Source organism: Kogia breviceps, chromosome 7 (genome assembly GCF_026419965.1).
Source record: "Kogia breviceps isolate mKogBre1 chromosome 7, mKogBre1 haplotype 1, whole genome shotgun sequence".
Taxonomy (NCBI): Eukaryota; Metazoa; Chordata; class Mammalia; order Artiodactyla; family Physeteridae; genus Kogia; species Kogia breviceps.
In genome coordinates, this window is record NC_081316.1 from 52,346,744 (window position 1) to 52,370,319 (window position 23,576).

The following is a 23,576-nucleotide window of genomic DNA, read 5'->3' on the forward strand; positions in this document are numbered from 1 at the left end:
GAGAATACTCAGAACAAGAAACTCAATGATTTTGATCAGTCTAGTAGGTGACCTTTTTTCCCTGCTGACATTTGTTGTTTCACTGGCACACAGTGTCACTGTTGTAAGGATACCCCGGATAGTAAGGATGTTCTCATCACCCACTACTACAGTGGCTCCTCCACTGGTCAGACAGGAGTTTCTAAAGTTATAAGATGGGAAAGAAAATGTTTCTACAAAGTTTTATGCTTGGCAGTCGTGGACATATGGACAGTTTGGGCTGTCATGCTGACTGTCCTTGAACAACCCATGTGGATGTAGATCCCTGCACAGTCTATAGTGACTCTTAGCTGGAGAATAGCCAGAAGCACTCTGACTTTGGATCTCCAGAATTACTCTTTTTTATTTGGCCTTATATGCTTTGTGACTATTCCCAGAGTACTCCCTCTGGACCAAAGTAATTGGGCTGTCAGGGGTGGGAGTAGAAGGTTTTCAGCCTTATCTACACATTTTTTTTTTCTTTGTGACACTCCTTTTCTCCATCAACATTCAGTTTTGGAAGTGAGCCTGATTCACTTGCCTGGACAATTCCAAGTGAGTAGCCCTTGGATGACCTTGATTTCCTTTCTGCCAGCATTCCTCCCCTGGTTGATTTCAAGCCATGGGACCAGAGAGATTTTAATAAAATTGAGCCTAAGAGGAGAGGGATTGAATACAGGCTCTAGCTTATGTTTTTCTCTCTGAGGCTCCTTGCCTCTATGTAGATATTTTTTGACCCACTTACCAGTGATATGAAATAGATAGATGTTAACAGTTAACCACCACAACTTACCAATAATGGTTTAGTCCACTTTTTTTTGCTAGAGTGATTTTTGAAAGGGCCCCCTTTCCTTTTGTGACCTTAGCTGGAGGAGAGCATTCCAGAGATTATTCCTAGAACAACAATGACATCAAAAAGGTCCACTCTGTCAAAATAAAATTTTTTAAATGTTAAAAAATGGTGATTCTTGTACAAATATATATCAAACACATTTCAAAAATTTAATTCTTTGAGCGAGCCAGCAGGGTGGTAAAGCCGGTTCAAAGAACGTTTGTTCTTTAAATCTCATAGATACAGAGAAGAGACTGGTTGTTGCCAGAGGCAAGGGGTGCAGGGTGAGCAAAATGGGTGAAGGGGATCAAAATGTACAAACTCCCAGTTATAAAAAATCTGTCATAGAGATATAACCTACAGCATGGTGACTGACTATAGTTAATAATACTGTATTGCATATCTGAATATTGCTAAGAGAATAGTTCTTAAAAGTTCTCATCACAAGAAAAAAAATTGTAACTGTGTATGGTGATGGATACATTATTGTGGTGATCATTTCACAATATATACAAATATTGAATCATTATGTTGTACATATGAAACTAATATAATGTTATATGTCAATTATACATCAATAAAAAGGATTCATACAATAATAAACAAACTATGGTTATATACATAACTTGGATGAATCTCACAAATTTAATGTTGAAGTAAAGCAGTCAGATAGGAAAAAGCACATCCTTTAAGACTATATATATAATAATAATATATAATACATATGATATAGACAAGTTTTATATTACATATTATTTGTACTTTATATATATATACACATTCATTATATACATATGTATGTGTATGTATATATAAACGTATATATATATATCTATATATATTATATATATAATGCAAAACTAATCAACATGACTAGAAGTCAGGTAGAGGTTATCCTTTTGTGTCTAAGTATGATTGGAGGGGCTTCTAGGATATTTGCCATGGTCTGCATCCTGATTTGAGTGCTGGCTACATTGGGTGAGTTCAATTTTTGAAAATTCATTGAACTGACACTTATTCTTAAAACATCTTCCCCCAAAAAACCAAAGAACATTTGTAGAACATATTTATTTATTCAGCTAGAAGAGAAATGTGTAAATACATTTGCTAAGTTAGATATAAAACTGGCTAATATCTTACATGTCAATAGTACTATAACCTTTGGAGTTATCTTTTCTACTGGACAACAATTATTTTATCTTTTATGAACAAAAAATATTTTCAATTTAGGAAATTTCTGATAGTTTAAAAAGTTTACAACTGTCTTTTACAGAATCTATGAACAGGGCCCTAATCAATAGTAAATAGTAAGTCAAATATACCTTCACCTAGGAAATAAGTAAATCCTGGGTTTTGTGTCTAATTTAGCAAACTTATTTTTGCATTCTTTTCCATACTGACTATATGTCTTTATTTCTCAAATACTCTTTGAATTCTTGGATGGGTCTGTTAGTACCTGAGCATGACATTAAAAAATATGAAATAACCTTTTTGTGTTATTTCCACATTTTGAATAATTTTATCTTAATTACTCTAAAGTTACATGCTGCATAAATAATAGCCTTTGGAAGGAAATCAATCTTTAAAATGGTAAATTCACTTAAAAATAATTTTTAAAAACTTTACATCACCATTCACCCAACTATATGCTAATTATTATAAACAACCAAGGCCTTAAACTTTCTTGGTATCTACATATATTATCACTTCTCTTTCAACACGTTAATGAACAACAAAAAAATTAAAACTTAGTTTCCTTTACATTTGTTGAACATCAAAAATATGCCTATTTATCATGATAGAAGATTAATCCTCATGACAATTTGGCAAGGTTGGTATTAATGTGTCACTAATTCACCAAAATATTTAAGTAATTAGTCCAAGATCACTTGACCTATAAGTAGTGGATCAAGACCATAAGCCCTCAATCTTTTCCCAATATCACCTCAGAGATGACTTCTCAATAATATGCGAAGGGGCTTGTTGGAAGAGTGAAATTTAATGAGGTGATTTTCAAGAGCTTAGTCTAAAAGGTCTAATAGGATGAAAGCAATTTTGTTTGAAACGGCTAAGTGAGCATTAAAGAATGCCAACTATTCTAATTCCACATAATGGAAAACCAATGTCTGCTGCTTTTCTGTCTCACACTACATGTCAGATATGATAAGTGTGGAAAAAGAAGGGCAAAAGGTGATGTCATTAGGGTTAGGGTTACAGTCATTGCTACTGGCTTGAACTGATGATCTTTAAAAACCCAGGAAGAGACTGTTAATGAAAGGAATGCAGCATGAACATGTGGACTAAGTCTGGAGTCCAAGATTCTAATCATACTCTACCACCAAATCTGTATGGTCTGATCATGTTAATGGTCCTCTCTGGGCTTCAGTTCCTTACTGTGTAAATTAAAATAGTTGAGCTAGGTGGTCTCTAAGGTCCATTTCAGCTTTAATATCCCTTGAACCCATTAAGGAGTTAATAGAAGACAAACAATATATACACAGTAACATTATTTTCTTGCTTAAAATCTTTCAGTGACTCCCCATTGCAGTATAGCATTGTAGTTAAGAAATTAATTTCTCTGTGTCCCAGTTTTCTTACATGGGTTGTTGTGAGGATTTAAGTAAGATCAAGTATGTAAAAAATACCAGTGTTTAGAAAATGGTAAACATTCGATAAGTACTGGCTATTACTGTTGACTACAGGATTAAGTTAATTTTTCACCTGACTCACCTAACAGCCTTTAATCTGGATTTTATCTACCTCTTTAGCATTGTCTCTCACCATTCTCTGCCTTGTACATAATGCCAAAATAAACAAGTCTTTATTTTTCATTCATTTTTGAAGGATCGTTTTCCAGAGTAAAGAGTTCCACATTAATAGTTTTTGTCTCTCAACACTTTATTCACTATTCTCTCTTCTTACGTGCCTGGTTTCTGAGGAGAAGTTGGATGTAATTGTCTTTTTCCTCTGGCTTCTTTCAGGAGTTTTTCTTTATGTGTGATTTTCTCCAATTTAAATATGATATGCCTAGGTGAAAATTTTGGGCTTTTATCCTGTTTGATGTTGTTCTCTGAATTCCTGGATCTGTGATTTGATATCTGACATTAAATTGGGGAAATTCTCAGTCATTATTGCTTCAAATATTTTTAATGTTCCTTTCTCATTTTCTTCTCCTTCTGGTATTCCCACTACAAGTATGTTGCAAATTTTATAATTGTCCCACAGTTTTTGGATATTCTGGGGTTTTTTTTTTTCAATCTTTTTTTCTCTTTGCTTTTCAATTTTGGCAATTTTTATTTAGATGTTCTCAAACTCAGAGATTCTTTCCTCAGGGGTCCACTCTATTAATAAGCCCATTAAAGATATTCTTCAGCTTTTGTAAAATCTCTAGCATGTCTCTTTTATTATTTCTTAGAATTTCCATCTCTCAGCTTACATTACCCCATCTATTCTTGCTCACTGTCTACTTTATCAATTAGAGTTCTTAACATATTAATCATAGTTGTTTTTAATTCACGGTCTGATAATTCTAACATGCCAGCTGTATCGGAGTCTGGTTGTGTTGCTTGCTCTGTCTCTTAAAACTGTAACACTTTTTTGCCCTTTTTTATGTTTTGTAATTTTTTCTTGGTACCTTTTCACAATGCATTGGGTTAAGGAACTCCTATAAATAGGCCTTTAGTAATGCGGTAGTGAGGTAACAGGGGATGGAAAACATTCTAGGGTCCTATGATTAGGTCTTGATCTTTTAATGAGTCTGTGCCTCTGGACTGTGTATTTCACAAGTACTTCTCAGTTCCCCCTGACCTCAGGTGGGAAAGGATGGCTCGAATGGGCTGGAGGTGGGTATTTCCTGTCTCCCATGTGGAAGGTGAGAAGGGTATGGGGGTAGGTATTTCCCTTCCTTCCTGTGGAAGCTAGAGCTGGGTAGAGCTGTGTATTTCCCTTTTCCCAGGTCAGTTAGGCTGTAATAAAAACCCCAGCACATTAGCCTGTGGTTAAATAGGTTCTCCTGAGGCAGAATGTCTTAAGAAAAACAGAGTGCTCTTTCATCTTTCAAAACGGTAACTTTTCCCCTTCCTCTCCAGAAAGCGGGAGGGAATTTTTCTCCCATATTTACTGTGAAAACCTGGTTGAGTTTCTGAGTTAAAACTTATAAAAGTGTAGGGCCCTCCCTTCTCCATGACTGGGGCTCCTGGAGTTTTCTACCCAAACTTATCCACACTGAGACTCCAGTAATTCATCAATTACAGTTTAGTTTTTCCTATCCCAGTGCTTGTTCCCTCAGAGGTTTCTGCTCATGCATTTCTGCTCTGATAAGTTGTGATTCTCTACATCTGCCTGTCTGTCTCTCCAGGTTTGGGGACAACAGTTTTCCCTGGGACCTCACTTTTCTGATGGAGGTAAAAGGAGTTGTTGGTTTTTCAGTTTGTTCAGGTTTTTATATGTTGTTAGGATAAAATGACAATTTCTAAGCTCCTTACATGCCAGACCAGAAACTGGAAGTTTCCTTAGTGAAATGTGATGGTTTTGCTTTGTGCACAAGTGAAGCTATCCATCAAACAACTAAAAGTTGATAATAGCTCACAAAAATGTGAAGCCTAAAGATATCAATTTGGAAGATGGGATAGAAGTAATATTAAGTGGATAAGCTTTATCCTCTCTGTTTTAAAGGTTTGATCCTGAAGTCGTTTAGAATACTGGGTGTGTAAACGTGAACGTAGCTATATGCGGCAATTGCACATGTCATTTTAAGACACCATTTACATGGAAAATCAACAACTCTCAGATAATAATTTCACCACAAAAGACTTAGAAATATTGATTTCATTGACACTTTAATTATCAAGTGACATGTCTAGTCCTAAAGAAGCAAGTCTGCATAATCACTCATTTGGCTTCATGTGCTTTTACTAATTTTCAGTCTGTATGCAACAATTTGAAAATCTGTCCTCTGCCATGTGGGGAGCACAGAGAAGAAGATTAATACACTTATCATTTAACAGTTTGACTAATTCTTTTCCAGTGGATTCAAAACCTAGAGCAATTTTGTCTTATGAGAAAGTTTTTTTATACAGTGACGTTGGCCTTTAGGTGTGTTGACTCTGTCATGTCAGAATAATCAATTTGCTTAATTTTACCTTTCATGGTCCATTTAATTTTCTTTTGGAAGATTTCTTTCCTTAATCTGCTACCATTCCGCTCCTCTCAGTGATTATTGTTAAAAAAGGAATATTTTCCTATTTCCAGTTAGCATACACATGTATATTTATTTATTTGGTTGCTTGTTTCATATTCCATGCCCCCTGCTCCCCACCCCTCCAAAAATTTTTGATATAGCCTCTGAGGTAATCTTTATATACAATACATCTGGTCCTGGAAAGAGCAAATATTTTTTCCTGACATTGAATATCAAAAAGAATTTAATGCATGCGTTCTTTGACACTGAACAACAAAATAGAAAATACCTTACACCTTATCTAAACAACCTGTATTTCTTCCATGACACTTGTGAGGCCAACCATTTGGAAGGGAAACGCCACAGCCTAGACTATCTTTGCTGCTTAATATCTTGCTAAATTGACCACTCCCTTTTTGCTTGCTACAACTAAAGAAACAATTGCATCACCTATCAAAGAATAAATGAACAAAAGTCATTTTGAGTCATGTGTCCAGATTTTCAGACCCTTTACATCTGTACAACCCAAAAGAGAAAATCTGTGGGGTCACCACTTCAAATTTTATTTCAGCATCAAAGCACTAGTCCTGAATTTTATGTGTTAGAAATCCTTGCTGGATAAAGGCTGAACCGCTGAGAGCTATGCAATGATGTTGAGAAGAGAAAAGTATACAGGAGACATTTAAATACTGACAAGGCCACTTCACCTGAGAAAAGAATTCCTTCCATGGTTAACTGGTTTTACTGTAAAGTAATTAAATTACAGGATTGCTATGTTTTACTATCTCAGTGACTCACCTGGAAAAGCAAAGGAAGAAAACAAGTAAAATGTTAAATTTTGGATATAATTTTATAGCAGTAAACTCAGTAAAGACATTTTCATAGGTCAGTGAAAAAAGGTAAAATCTTTCGTATATGAGGCATAAAATCATGTGTTAATGTAAATTGACAGAATGTGTGGTACTGGAACAAGAATAGAGAGGACTGTGAAATAGAATAAAATTAAAAGTAGAGCCCGAATAATGTGGAACCCTAGTACATGATAAAAGTGGCATCTCAAACCACTGCTTCAAAAATGGGCTTTTTAAAAATTATTATTAATTAATTAATTAATTTTCGGATGCGTTGGGTCTTCATTGCTGCACCCGGGCTTTCTTTAGTTGAGGCGAGCGGGGGCTGCTCTTCATTGCGGTGTGCTGGCTTCTTATTGCAGTGGCTTCTCTTGCTGCAGAGCACGGGCTGTAGGCACGCAGGCTCAGTAGTTGTGGCTCGTGGGCTCTAGAGCGCAGGCTCAGTAGTTGTGGCATATAGGTTTAGTTGCTCCACGGCATGTGGGATCTTCCCAGACCAGGGCTTGAACTCGTGTCCCTGGCATTGGCAGGCAGATTCTTAGCCACTGTGCCACCAGGGAAGTCCCCAAATGGGTTTTTTAATAAATGGTGCTGGAACAAGTGGTTAACCATTTGAAAAAAATTATAAATTTCAATCAGTCCTTCACCCCATAAACAAAACTGTCTAAATGAATTAGCAGTATAATAGCAAACATCAAGGAAAGCAAGTATTAGAAGAATAAATCATTTTAAAATGTTTTATTCACCCTTAATTTAAAATTTTAAAATTTAAAATGCATTCCTCTTTAACCTAGGTGCAGAGAAATGCATTATAACTATGAATCAAATCCGAATACAAAAAAGTAGATAAATTTCACTGCACACAATTAAAAAAAATTGTTCATGACCAAAAAATACATCATAAACAAAGTTAAAAGTCTGTTTATAAAACAAAATGGGAGAAAATGCTTGCAACACATAATAAAGATACTTTCTTCATGCCACTTGCAAAAATTAAGTCAAAATGGATTATAGACCTAAAATTTAAGAGCTAAAAACTAATAGCTAGAGGAAAACCTAGAAGATCTTGGATTCATCAAAGATATTTTAATAGGACAAAAGGAAACATGAGATATCAAAGAATAAATTCGACTTTATCAAAATTTAGAAGTTTAACTATTTAGAAGACTCATTGACAAAAGGAAGAAAAATTAAACCATGGGCTGGGAGAAAATATTTGCAAAACATGCATTTGACAAAGAAATTTACAGCTAGAATATAAAAAGAACACTTCAATTAATAATAAACAAGCCAATTTTAAAATAGGCAAAAGATTTGAACAGACACTCCATAAAAGATATACAGATGGAAAATAAATGCATAAAAAGACACTTAATATCAGTCATCAGGAAAATGTAAATTAAGAGCACAATGAGTTAACACTACACAGCTGCTCAAAAGCTTACAACTTTAAAGATGAGCCATGAGAAGTGTGGGTAAACAACCACAACTCTAGGACACTGCTGATAGAAATGTAAATCGAACAACCATTTATTTATTATTTCCTTTCCTCTAATTATTATGGATTTAATTTGCTCAACCTTTCTAAATGTCTTAAGGTGAAAGTTGAAGTCATTATCTGAGACCTTCCTTCTTATCTAACACAGGCCTTTATGCTCTAATTTTACCCCAATTACTGCTTTAGCTGCATCCAAAATTTTTAATATATCATGTTTTCACTTCCATTCAGTTTAAAATGCTTTCTAATTTCTATTTTGATGTCTTTGAACCATGATCATTTTTAAGTGTGGTATTTAGTTTGCAAATATTTGGTGATTTTCTAGATATCTTTCCATTGCTGATTTTTACTGAAATTTTTATCGTAGTCAAAACACATATTTATAAGACTTATTTTATAGACCAGAATATGGTCTATCTTAGTAATGTTTCGTGTGCATTTATAAAATATGTGTATACTGATGCTGTTGAGTGGAATGTTATATAAATGTCAAACAGGTCATGTTAGTTGATAATGACGTGAAAGTCTCCCATATCTCTACTGATTTCCTGTCTCCTTGTTCTATAAAATATTGAGAGACATTTGTGGACTTGTTTCTCTCTTTACTTATATAAGTTTATGCTTCAAGTGTTTTGAAGTTCTATTATTCAGTGCAGAAGCATTTAAAACTGTTATATCTTCAGGGTAAATTAACTCCTTTATCATTATAAAATGATCCTTTTATTCATGGTTATAATCTTTACTCTGAAATATACTTTTTCTGATATTTAGTTTGCCATTCTACCTTCATTTTGATAGTGTTAACATGACATATCTTTTTCCATCCTTTCATCTGATTTGTGTTCTTACAGTTAAAGTGGATTTTCTTTTAGTCAACATAGAACTGGACCTCTTTATAAAATTTAATATGCCTTTTATACTTTTTGATTGCTTGTTTACATCATTTACATTCAACATGATTGTTGATATGGTTTGGTTTAAATATCCCATCTTGTTATTTGTTTCAATTGGTCCTCTTTTTGTTTATCACAATTTCCCTCAGTTTCTTCCTCATTTCAGATTAACTGAATAATTTTGTCATAATTTCACTTTATCTTCTTTGCTAAAATATTTGTTTTACCTCTTTATTTGTATATTCAGTTGTTCTTTTAGGGTTGATATTATGCTTCTTTAGCTTTCCTGAACTATTTTAGTCGTGTAAGTATGTAAAGTGATAACACCAGAGCACTCCAATTCGCCTCTCGGTTTCATTTTTTATTGTTTCTTTTCTATGCATCAAGTCACTAATATTTTCCCCCAGAGTGTATACTCTTCTCTTAACCCAATCTAATATAGTTTTCATCTCAGACAGTATATTTTTTGTCTCTAGAAATTCAGTTTTGCATATTTCTGTTTTCTGTGTCTCTCCTTAACATGGTCATGGTTTTGCCTACTTTCTTGAACATATGAGATGTACTCTTTGTTATATCCTTGTTTACTTATGCTATTATCTGTGCCTTTTTCATTTCTATCAATCAATTTTTCTTCATATTAGTGGTCATATTTTCCTGCTTCTTTCATATTTTTTATTAGATGGCAGACATAGTGGATTTTATCTCTTTGCACACTAGAAAATATATTCTTTAAATATTCCTGACTTTTATTCTGTGGTGCAGTTAATTTTCTTAGGATCAGTTTCAACCTTTGAGGCTTGCTTTTTAGTTTTGTGAGGCTGGTCTAGAGCAAGGCCAACTTTTTCCATACTATTCAGTTAATACCCTCCTGAGCCCTCTACCCGATGCCTCATAAAGTATAATGTTTTCCATTCTGGCTAGTGGGAAGACAAACTATTTCTGGCCGTTTGTGATCACCAGATTCTTCCACCTGCTCCTGTATGGCAGCCCTTTCCCTGTCCCTGAATAATTCCTCACACCCATGCACAGCTTTGTACTAAGCTGAAGATTCTGAGGAAACCCTCTGCAGAGGTTTTTATTGCTCTGTATGTAGTTTTTTACTTTGGGCAGCTTTCTTTGCTCTGGTACCTGCCCCCCAAATTGCATCTTCAAGTGTAAAATGAAGGTAAGGTGTATCATTACCTTACTGGGTTGTTGTGATGATCAAATGAGATTGACCATGATATAGATAAGGTATGATGTCCCTACCTACCAAGGGTTTACCAAATGTTCGTTCCTGTCCTCTATGCTTTCTCCTTACTCAAGAATAAATGAGGATAGATTGAGTATGCACTTTAGCCTGTAGGGTAACATTATTTTTAGAAGGAAGAACTAGAGGACAATTCACCTGCTTAAAAGCTCTGTCTTAAAAGTATAGCAGCAAGATATACTTTCCACTATGCTTTGCTGGATTAGACTCACAGCTTCCACCCTTCTCCCCAAATTGCACAGAAATTAAACAGAATGAAAGTGGTTAATTGCTTATCCGTGCTCTATACATCACAGGTAAGTGGGCTGCCTTCACATATAAAGGTATTGAAAGCAGTCTATGACTATGTAGCAGCCAGCCTCTAAGATGGACCTCAAGGATCCTCCCTCCTGATTCTCAGAACCTTGTTTATCTGCCTCCTAGGATATAATAGGTTTGGTAGTATGTCCAATAGAATAAAGCAGAAATAAAGAAACAACTTCTGACTCCGGAGACCATAGGTCATAAAAGACACTAAAGCTTCCTGCTTGCTTATTCTTTCTCTCTCTCTTTCTCAAATCATTCACTCTGGGGGAAAGCCAGCTGCAATTGTTTGAGAAGTCATATGGAGAGGTCCATGTCCCAAGGAACTGAAGTCTCCTGCCAACAGCCATATGAGTGACTTGGAAGTGGATCCTTCTGTCCCAGTCAAGCTTCCAGATGACTGCAACTTCAGTATAGACTTGACTGCAACTTCACAACTGTTCCTAAACTAGAGACACCCAGGTAGCCTTCTCTTGATCTTCAGAAACTGTGTTAGATATTTAATGTTTAATGTTTTAAATCACCAAGTTTTGGAGTAATTTTTTTATACAGACTGGATAACTAATGCTGATTTTGGTATTTGGATGTGGGAGTGCTGTAACAAATATCTAAAATATTGGGAGTGGCTCTGGAACCAGGCAGTGGGTAGAAGCTAGAATGATATTAAGAAGATTATTAGTGAGGAAACTGTCTGCCAAACATGATGGACTTTGAGAAGGCTTCTTGTGATGGCATAAAGGGATGTGAGGATAATACTGGAAAACAGGAAGGAAGATACCAGTTGTGTGGTAGCTAAAATTTTAGCAAAATTTTTGTCTACAGTAATGTGGAAAGTAGAAAATATGTTTGTTGAACTGAATGACCCAGTTAGGGAGATTCCTGGACAAAATGTTTTTCTCCCTGTTGCTTGTACTAAATGAGAAAGAAAACAAAAGCAAAGACTGTTACACATGAAAAAGTTGGGATTTGATTGTTTTGAAATTTTTAAGCTTCTGAAGATAGCAAAGGATGTTAAAATTAATAAAATGATTTCTTAACTTTAAAAATAAAGCAGTCCAGGGAACTTCCAGGAAAGCCAAAGATACAACAAATATGGTAAGTGACAAATATTCTGATAAGGTTTCAGAAAGATTGAAGGTGGTGTCTCCATGTACCTTTAAGTCAGGCAGAAGACCCTCCAGAGAGATTGGGGCTTCTAGGAAAATTAAGGGAGTTGTCCCTCAGCATTACCCAGCATTGTACAGGGACCCACAGTAGAGAAAGGCTTATCCCAAGGGGATTTGCGATTGTAGCTTTTGTCTAGTGGAGTGAACTCTAGGAAGATTCACAGGGGATCCAAGAAGTTTTTAAGAGGATTATATCAGTAGAAACAATGTCAGCTTGGAGCAAAAGGGACAGAAAGAGGACAAAATGAAAGGCCTTTGGACTCCCAAACTCTACGAGTAGGAAATAGGCTTATAAGACTGCTTACCTGTAAATACACAGTAAGTCTCATAGAAAAGGAAGAAGGGCTCAGTGTAAACAAGAGCCTAGAAGGCACACCCAAGGGCTATGGAGAATAACTCCTGAACAGGAGTAGGACTGATTTATAATTAAAAAAAACTTTCAACATTTTCCCAGCTCGATCTCAGAGCTTCCAGGAAATATGACTCCTATGTGCCACTCATGTCTCCCTTTTGTGAAAAGGGATGTAAATGTATGTAGAAATTGTTCTATGCTTATGTTGGATGCATGAGGGCAGATAACTAGTTTCATTAATTTATAAGACCTCAAATTGAAAGGAAATAACTTTAGGATTTTAACATATGAAATTAAATCCAAGGATCCTTATTGGGCTTTAGTTAGATGACAAGATTATGTACTTCAAGCAGATGCTATAATTGAATGAAGCTTTGGGGGGCCTTGAATGTGTTTTGTGTATTTTTCATGTAAGAGTGATGTGGATCATTGGATCCAGAGAGCAGACTGTGGTAACCAACTTGTTAGATAGCCTCTACTGATCCCCACCTCCTAGTACTCATGTCCCTGTATATTCCCTAATTACATTATATCACAGATGCTCTGTGTGTACAACAGAACAAAACAGAAGAGACATTGTGAAACTTTGGAAACTGTAAGTTATAAAAGACATTGAATATTCTTCTTTTTTTCTCTCTCCCCCTCTTTCTCTTTTTCCACTAGGGGAAACCACCTACTATGTCATGGGCGATGCTATGGAACTGATATTTGAATGAGATTCTCTAGCCCATGTCAAGCCTCCAGATGACTACAGCCCTACCTGACAGCTTGACCGAAACCTCATGACAGCCCTTGAATCCAAAATATTCACTTAATCTGCTCCAGGATCTCTGATTGTCAGAAACTGTGTGGGAAAAAAATGCTGATTTAAGTTGATAAGTTTGGGAGTACTTTATTAGCCAAAAATAGATAATTAGTACACTACTTATGCAAAATAATGGTGTGTGGTATAGCTGGTCTGAGCATCACCCTGTCTTATTGCTTCACCAGATAAAAAACAATGCAGGAGATGGGAGAATCCATTATAACCATTGAACAACAGTAGCAACTAAACATGGCTTTTGCTGTTTGATTTGCACTCAGTTATTCCTTACAGGACTACAGGAACCTTAACTGGGTAAGTGAGATGTACTGTGATTTATTGCCCACCTGCTAAGTCAACTCTGCTTCCATCACTCTCATGTTGCAATGCATACTTTACCCACATAGAATTACTCATATTTCCCCAATGTGTCATATTTTTGATATGCTTATATATGATTTTTCCTTTATCCTATTATCTTCTTGTTCAGCTAACAAATTCCTTCTCATCCTTCTTCAAATATTTCGTCTTCTATAATGGCTGCTATAATGTTTTCAAGAAAATTGGCTCATTCCTTTGCCTACTAATGTACCTTGAATATAATTCTTCCTGATATCTGTAATACTACAATATCTCTTTATTTCCAGTTCTTCCTATAGTGTCATGTATGGAATAGGTGTTATCATTAAATATTTTCTGGGTTAAGGAAAGAATGAACAGATGAGACAGCACTCTCAGGATATCTAATGAATAGGAAATATACAATAAACACTTAATAAACTTAAGTTCTAGAATAAAGAGATGTAACATGCAACTAGAAAGTGACAATTTTTATGATACTGTTTCTAAATGTACTGTTACCTTAAAATACAAATATTTAATATATCACCAAAAAAGACCCCTTGATTTAATATATGGGACTGAATTTTTATTTATTTATTTTTATTTATGGCTGTGTTGGGTCTTCGTTTCTGCGTGAGGGCTTTCTGGGACTGAATTTTTATTTGTGCAGAAAAAGAAAAGCTGTATTTTCCACTCTGGAGATTATTGGTTGGGCTAGTTGAATATTATAAAGTTGCTGAATCCCATATTTATTTCCAGAGATTATCAATTATGTTTCATGACCGGCACATCTAGCAATGGCAAAAGAGACGCCAAGCAATTGGACTCAGCCAAATTGAATCCCAGATTCCAGCACACTTCATAAAACAGCAGGCAGCAAGGCCAGGCAGAGAGTTTCAGTTGACTTCTCAGCACATATTTACTAAGCACCTACCACAAGCTTGAGCTTAATAATGGGTGTGGACACTGTTCAACAGGTTCTTACGATAGAATATAAGAAATAAGGAAAAGTGGCAAATGACCCTGAACAGAATGATGGGTAAGATGCCATAGAGATGTAACAAATAAACAGAAGTTGAAAAGAGGGAAAGAGGAATCTTTTTTTTCGCAGGCCTCTCACTGCCGTGGCCTCTCCCCTTGCGGAGCACAGGCTCCGGACGCGCAGGCTCAGCGGCCATGGCTCACGGGCCCAGCCGCTCCGCGACATGTGGGATCTTCGCGGACCGGGGCACGAACCCGCGTCCTCTGCATCGGCAGGCGGACTCTCAACCACTGCGCCACCAGGGAAGCCCGAAAGAGGAATCTTAAAAGAATAGTGATCATGAAGGGCATGATGGAGAATGTGGCATTTGAAAGAGGTTTTGAAGTATAGTTACACACCAATATATTCAATCACTCATTCAATGCTTATAAAAATCAGTACAGCATAGGATTAAAAGCATCACAGTGAGAGCCAGAAAGAACAGATCTGGAACTGTGCTTTTCCTTCTTACTAACTATATGACCTTGAAGATATGATGTTACCTTTCTGGGTCTCAGCCTCATCATATGTAAAATGAAGATAATAATATTTGTTCCTAGAATTGTCAGAAGGATTATGTAAGAAAATCTGTGGAAAAATATTATACAACCTACCATATGTGCAGCTACAAATACATCAAAGTTATTATTACTGCTCTTATTATAGTTATTCATATTAATATTATTACTCTTATAGCTACCTGGAGACCCACAAAGATGAACTTATCCCTTTACTCATTCATACTGTTATGGATGCTAATATGGTGCCTGAAGTGGAGGCAGCCTCCATGTGAAGGTGAGAAAAAGCCAGGAGAATGATACAATGACAGAGATGTTCACTCTGTTTTCATTGAGTCTTTGAACCATACCATCAGCAAAGATGCTTGTTATATGAGAGTCATAATTCATGTATATTAAGTCAGTAGTTAACAAATTTTAGTTACTTGCATCCCAAAACACTCATGGCTGATCTATTAACCATCCAACAAAGCCCTTCTAGAATGATTAAGATATAGGAGACGCTACATGGCAGGATGATTTTGGTAGGTGAAAGTAGCCCCATTCACTCTAGAAGATAATACTAATACAAAGACTCACTAGATTCCAGGTTGGGAGTAAAGGGGACTATTGGCTCCTGGATTCAGACTGCAAGCCCTTCCCTCCCCTTCCCCTTATCTCCATGCCCATGACAGAATCTCTTTCTTCACTGGTAAAATGGAAATAAATAATAAAGACTTTATAAAGCTGTCATACAATAATATAAGGAAATTTTCTTCCTTAGTGCCTGGCAATAGAAATCACTCATTAATTTTTAGTTATTTGTGTTATTTTAGCATCATATTATCATTTCCTAGTGGATTTTCTTGAAAAATTCCCCAGTTATTTAATATGTAAGCAACTAGGCTTCTTATTTGAAGTATAAATTCCTCCTGGAGAGGACCCAAATATTCTATCTATTTATTTATTTATTTTTATTTGTATTTATTTATTTATTTATTTATTGGCTGTATTGGGCCTTTGTTGCTGCACACGGGCTTTCTCTAGTTGCCGAGAGCGGGGGCTACTCTTTGTTGCTGTGTGTGGACTTCTCGTTGCAGTGGCTTCTCATTGCGGAGCACACCTCTAGGGGTGTGGGCTTCAGTAGTTGCGGCACACGGGCTCAGTAGGTGTGGCTTGCGGGCTCTAGAGCGCAGGCTCAGTAGTTGTGGCGCAGAGGCTTAGCTGCTCTGTGGCATGTGGGATCTTCCTGGACCAGGGATCAAACCCGTGTCCCCTGCACTGGCAGGAGGATTCTTTACCACTGTACCACCAGGGAAGTCCCTCTATTTATTTTTGATCCCTTTCTCTTATCACCAATCCCACCTGCCAACCAGTCAGAGCCCAGCTCAAAGGCCAGCTTATTGAATTGCATATTTCCAAATTACCTTTAGGTATAAAAGCATCACTATCCCTTTACATATTTGAGGCTGCTTCCACGATATAAATGCAAAAAACCTGAGAGTTTTTTGTTAAATAATTCTATCATACTAATTTATCCTTGGAAGTTAAAATTTCTAAAAGTTAAATAGGAACCTAAGCTTTTCCTTGACATATACATTTACTTCCTGGGTATAATGAAGAGAAGTTTGCAAACTGTGAGAGAATTTCATTAGAATAACTTGTTTTGATTATATTTTAAATGGTGATAATAAGGAAGCATTCTAACTAATGGCTCTATTAGCATATTTCTTGGAAGTCATGTTAACTCTTTGTGACAGAGTTGAATCTAAATTGATGAATAACTTAGAGATAAAAAGTTTCTGCTCTAACTATAATTATATTTTCAAGTTCTTGAAATTATGGAGAAAAACATTTTTTAAGGTCACAGTCACCGGGATCAAGTAGACCTATCTGATCCTATCCTGATTCTGATTATTTCCCATGGGATTTTGAGAGGAATTACATAATATCTCTAAGTCTCCTTGTTCATTTGTAAAACGTTGATGATCCTTTTATTCACTTAATAGAGTTATGAGAATTGGATAAAACCATGTACGGAAAATACATTAAACAAAGCTGACACAAAGTAATTGCTCAATAAACACTGGGACATCATACTGTGGACTCCAGGTATAATCTAGACATCAGTTAGGCTCTCCTTTCTTCTTAATACCTGGATTGAATTAACTTGACAAGCCCCCCGCCCCGCCTCCCATTGCATACCAAATTTCTTCTCCAGTATTTCTGAAATTCTGAGGGAGGTCAATTGTTATAGTCACATTTCACCTTGGACTTCATGTCTATTCAATATAGCTCTCTGTGTGAATTTCAGGATTTTCCCTTTGTTGCTGTTTAGTGTTAATTCAAGCAAAACAAAGCACATCCTGTGATTTTCTTCTGTAACAAATTTAGCTCTTATTAGACCCTACTGCTAAACTGATCCCTAAATTTCAGGTTTGTATAAACTTACCATTAAAAATTCATTAATGTACTCCACCAAACAACTGGACTGCCCCACCACTTGGTTTCTGTTACCTCCTTATCTGATAATAATGTCACCACCACCTCCCTCCCCATCCCCTCCACACATGTTAGAAAGCAGCAAGGACCGTGATTATTTTTGATGTCTTTTCAGCATTTTGAGTAAAGGAAAGGCAATTTTGTATGTTTTTAATCACCTTACGTATGGGCAGGTTGAGTTGCTATTAAGCACCCATCTAAGACTAAAAGGACAGATCTTATCTTGTAAAGACCTGTTGGCCTGTTCTTAGTTATAAGTTGAGCAGCCTGACCTACTCTACAAGGGCAGGCCATCTGTTTAAAGAAGATAGGATTTATAGTCAAAATTCATATGCTCCCATTCTGGCCTTAGTATCCTCATCTGTCCGAAGAGAGAACTAATATTTTATCTGTCCAATATAGAGCTTGTGATGAATAAATTAGAAAATCAATATTAATGTATTTTGTAAGTTTTAAAACATGACTCGTGGGTTACTTTGTACTGAAGCATGGAGGAATAGAAAAAAACATGGACCCTAACATCAATAGACCTGGTAAGTGACCTTGAATGAGTCTTTTTATCTCTCTTTACTGCCCCCTAAGAATGAGGAAAATAATAATATCTTTCTACAGATGTGTTATAAAAACTAAGCATGGAAAGCATGGAAAGAAAAAAACTCAATGAATTCTATTCCTTTGCCTTTCTCATATATTTGGCCCTGGGAGTCAAGAATATTATCTTGCTTCTTGCCCAGAATTCTGTTCGTTCTTGTCCTGGGAGAGATGTTGGTAAATCTGCTGTAGCTGACAGGCGGCAGTATCCTAGCGATCAGGAGCACAGAGGATACTACTGACTTTTGGCCTTGTTTGGACCAAGGGTCAGGGGGATGATCATTTTAAGGACATTCTGCTTTCCTCTAATTCAACTGAATCTTCATTTGTTCAGTGTCACTGTCAGGTTGCTGCCCAAAGAGATCAGTACGTGAGTGGCTTCCTGCTTGGTACTGCTGACAAAGGAGGCTTTATGTCTGGTTTCTGCTGAGCATAAAGTAGAAATGAAATTTGTCATGCCTCATTCCCTTTTTAGAAAGAAGAACTTTAAAAATTGCCATCTGGGCTAATTGCCTTTTGTAATAATATGAAGTCTTGCAATAAACAGCAATGAGTGTCTCTAAGGTACCAGGCACTGGGCTAGTTGCTGGGATTGCAGAGAAGAACCCCACACAGTGGTCTCATTCCTGCCTTCACGTTATTCTCAAATAAGGGGAGGCTCTGAGACTCCACTTTTAATTCTGTATAGGCTCAACTTAAGCTGGGACTCGAGATGAATAAATGTTTACCGAGTCTTAAGCTCTCTCAGAACACTTAGAAGCCATTGTGTTGTTAATGGAGTGGAATTTAACAGGGAAGGAGTAAAGAGGGGCCACAGTAGGGATAGACATTTATGTCATGGAATCTATGTTACTTAGCAAGAAATTGAATATTTGTTAGTAGGTAAGAGAGCTTGTTAGAAAAGTGTATCAAAAATGTCACTTTCATATACTGTGCTCTCTCTTTTTTTCCAGTGCGTGTGCAATTCCATACCAGTCCCAGCTCTTGTAAAAGATGTTGCTGAGGCCAATGCTTTCCCCAGTGAACTCACCTCTTGACTTTGACTACCTTAGTGCTTTGCTTAAACAAGAGCTGTGGGGGAAGATCTAGGCCGGCAGCAGCTTTTACTCTGCAACCCTCTGCTACCCTCTTCTGGTAGGAGTCTATCACTGCAATTAGCCCATCAAATCCAGGCGACTATCTCTAGGTAGGGTTGGTAATGACCAAACTGAGAAAAATGACATGGGGCAGACCTCATAGCCAGACCCAGCTCCAGGCTTTAGGAAAGTAAGTCCCATCCCAGAATTTGACATCTGAAGGCTATGGTGAGAGACTTCAGGTGGTGGGCTTAGACCAACAGTCCATATCAGGCGGTGACCCATTCAATTATTGGCATGCTCCCCCAAAAAGTGTAGGCAGGACATTAGTAACAAAAGTATTATTTTTCATTAGACCACATTAGGGAGCTAAGGTAGCAGGTCGATCAACACCTTCTCATTACACCTTTCCCCATCATCCTATTTAAAATTATAATCTTCCCACTTCTATTTCTTTTAGTGTTTCATTTTTCTCCATAACGTTTAGTCATCTAACAGGCTACATTTAATTGGTTAATTTTGTTAATTGTCTGTGTATGCTATTAGAAAACCAGGAAAGCATGGCTTTTTCTTTTTCTGTTGTCATTGCTGTATCCCTAACACTTAGATTAGTTGCTCCATAAGCACTTTCAGAATAAAGAAATATCAGTAGGAATCAGAATCTGTTCACTGGACTGTAGTTTGGGGCCAGAATCTTCCATTACAAATACAATGAAGTCCTCCATTCCTGCTGCTTAGAAGTGAGAACCAGGCATAGGACAGTAGATATGAATTGAATTAGCAAAACTGGGCCCAAGATTAGTCTCGCTTTTGGTAAGTGTGATTGCTGGGTTTGGCTATAGTTCTCAAAGTTTATAAGAATTACCTAGGAAGCTTGTTTAAATGCAGATTTCTGAATTCCTACCCCCAGAAATTATAATTTGGAGGGAATGGATTGTGGTTCAAACATCTGGATTTTAAACAAGCACCCCCAAGATATTCTAATACAGGAAGTCTACTAATGACACTTAGAGAAAAAAAAACATAAAAACAAGTCCTTCATGATTCAAGGTTAAAATCATTCTTAGAGATTGAGGAAGATTCTTCAGGTTGGAATTTTGCTTGTGGAAAAGAAGGGTTGCAGAGGCTGGGAACAAGTGGGGCCTGAGGGTATCACAGTAACACTGTAAGCTCAATTTCGGCACTTGTTAAAATGTATTTTCTGCAACCTTATTCTCAGGGGTTGCATTTTAATATACAACAGGTGATTTTGATGCTAGAAGTCTAAAAGTCATACTTTGAAAAATACTGGCTTAAAGGGAAGGGAAGGGAAATTAGAAAAAAAATCTATTATGTGCAGATGTCAAACACTGTGCCAAAAGAGCTCTACACAGAGGTAAATTTTATGACCATTATTTTACAGATGAGAAAAATGAGAACCACACACTATATAAGACCCTTGAGGTCACACTGATTGGAAAGAGGTGAGCTTTGACTCAGATGAAGGAATTCCTGAATTCACTGTCTATGATCCTTCAACTGCTGTTAGGTTTATCTAGTATTCACAGAGATCATCTTGTAGTATTTTTATAATTTGGCCAACTGTATGTAGTTGTGTAAACCCTGCCACAATCAAGATATAGAATCTTACTACATCCCAAAACGTTCCCTGGTGACATTTTGCAATTATTCCCTTCTTCCCTCACTGGCAACCACATTTCTATTTTCTGTTTCTATGACTAATTTAGATACTTCATATAAGCGGAATCTTGCAATTTTTGTCTTTTAGCTATGGGATTATTTCACTCACCATAATGTCCTTAAGGTTCATCCATGTTGTAGTATATGACAGGATTTCCTTTTTGAAGCCTGAATAATAGTCATATATATGTATATATATACACACACTATATATATAATGTATATAAAATATTAGGTTGGCCAAAAAGTTCCTTTGGTTTTAAAGAGGGAGGGGGAGAAACATTTTTCATTTTCACCAAGACCTTTATTGAACAACGTATTCACCATTTTGTTCCACTACCTTCTGCCATTTTTTAGGCAACTTCATAATTCCATCTTCCCAAAACTTTTTATCTTTTTGAGCACAGAATTGTTCCAGGTGACTTTTACAGTCTTCCAGGGACTTGAAGTTTCTTCCATTAAGAGAATTTGGTAAACACCAAAATAAATGGAAATCCAAAGGTTCAATGTCTGGTGAATATGGCAGATGAATCAGAACTTCCCTGCCAAGCTGTAACAGTTTTTGCCTGGTCATCAAAGAAACATGCAGTCTTGCGTTATCCTGATGGAAGATTATGCATTTTCTATTGATTAATTCCAGACGCTTTTCATCAAGTGCTGCTTTCAGTTGGTCTAACTGGGAGCAGTACTTGTTGGAATTAATCATTTGGTTTTCCAGAAGGAACTCATAACAGAGGACTCTCTTCCAATCCTATCATATACACAACATCACCTTCTCTGGATGAAGACTGGCCTTTGGTGTGGTTGGTGGTGGTTCATTTTGCTTGCCCCACGATCTCTTCCATTCCACAGTATCCTACAGTATCCACTTTTCAATGCCCATCACAATTTGTTTTAAAATGGAACATTTTCATTCCATTTAAGTAGAAAATAGCATGCAGAAATAAGGTCAAGACGTTTTTTTCGCTAAACTTTTGTGGAACCCAAACATCAAAGCAATGAACATAACCAAGCTGTTGCAAATGATTTTCAGTGCTTGATTTGGATAGTTTGAGTATGTCAGCTACTTCCAGTGTGGTAAAATGTTGACTATTCTCAGTTAATATCTCAATTTGATTGCTATCAACTTCAACTGGTCTACCTGACTGTGGAGCATCTTCCAGTGAGAAATCTACAGCATGAAACTTCGCAAACCACTTTTGACACGTTCGACCAGTCATAGCACCTTCTCCTCACACTGCACAAATCTTTTCTTGCATTTCAGTTGCATTTTTACCTTTCTTGAAAAAATAAAATAAAATATGCTGAAAATGTTTTTCTTCCATCTCCAATATTAAAATGGCTACATAAAAACTCACCAATTTTGATGTTTTTAAAAAAATGCATGCTGATATGACAGCTGTCACAATACAATCTAACAAAATTGTTTTGAATGAAGTTAAAGACAACTAAGTGCTACTAGAGCCACCTAACGGAAAAAACTGAAAGAACATTCGGCCAACCCAACATGTATTTTCTTTATCCATTCATTCCTTGATGGACACTTAGGTTGTTTCCATGCTTGGCTATTTTAAATAATGCTGTAATGTACATGGATATGCAAATATCTCTTTGAGGGTTTTTTTTTTATTATTCTTTTGGATAAATACCCAGAAGTGGGATTGCTGGATTATATGGTTATTCTATTTTTAACTTTTAAAGAAATCTCCATACTGGTTCCCAAAGCAGCTGCACCATTTTACATTCCCATCAACAAGGGTTCCGGTTTCTCCACATCCTCACCAGTACTTATTATTTTGTTCTTTTGATAGTGGCCATCCAAACTGGCATGAGGTGGTACCCTCACTAGGATCTTGATTTGCATTTCTCTGATGATTAGTGGTGTTGAGCATTAAAACAAATGATTTTAATGTCTTTTGTCCCACTGGGGGTCCAGCACTCTTTTAGCACCTCAGACCAAATCCCTGACTCTGGTGCCACCTCTGTGGCTGCCCCCGCCCCAGCTCCTCCCGGCACCTTTAATGTATTTAATGGACATTTTTATAACTTCTTTGGAAAAATATCTACTTAAATCCTTCTTACTTTCTCCTAGGGTTGTTCTTATCCAGCTGATCTCTCAAAAAATTCTTACGGGGGGACCACAGACACCTAAGGGGACAGGAGGAACCGCCAGCGACCGGTAGGATGTGGGGCCTGGGGGGAGTTAGGGGGAGGAGAAGTGGAAGCGGGATGGGACAGGCGCCCCTGAGAGGCAGCTGGGGGAGGGGAAGGGATCCCACACCCGAAGGGGGAAATTGGGAGACCATTGGGAGGACAGAGGATCAAAGGGGAGCGTGGCCAGGTTTCCCTGGCCCACTCAGGCCCCCAGGGAGCCTGCTGAGATCCCAGGCCTGATCCTCTGCCCACCGAGGCCCCCTCCAGCCGTGTGGGTCCTGAGGGAGTGGGAGGGAGGGAAGAGAGAGCAAAGTAAAGACCAGATCTCCGGGACCAGCACCCCTAAGGGGCGCTGGGGGAGGGGAGGAGTTCGGGCACCCAGCAGGACCCACGCACAGTTAGGTTTCCAGTGGGGAGGGGGGAGACCCTGGAGGAGATGGTGTGGGGGGGGGAGGAGGAATGAAAAGGAACGTGGCCAGTGCTTTCCCTGTCCACTTAGGCACCAGGGAGCCTGCTGGGCTCCCGGGCCTAATCCTCTGCCCTCAGAGACTCCCTCCTGCCGCACAGAGC

General features: G+C 37.3%; 1 long non-coding RNA gene across 1 annotated transcript; it reads left to right on the forward strand.

Moving 5' to 3' along the window:
- The first annotated feature begins 13,341 nt into the window (after nt 1-13,341).
- On the forward strand, nt 13,342-23,015 carry LOC136794580 (uncharacterized). The gene is made up of 3 exons (XR_010841565.1): nt 13,342-13,458; nt 15,203-15,301; nt 22,945-23,015. It is a non-coding gene; the product is annotated as an uncharacterized lncRNA (long non-coding RNA).
- Nucleotides 23,016-23,576: the final 561 nt, after the last annotated feature.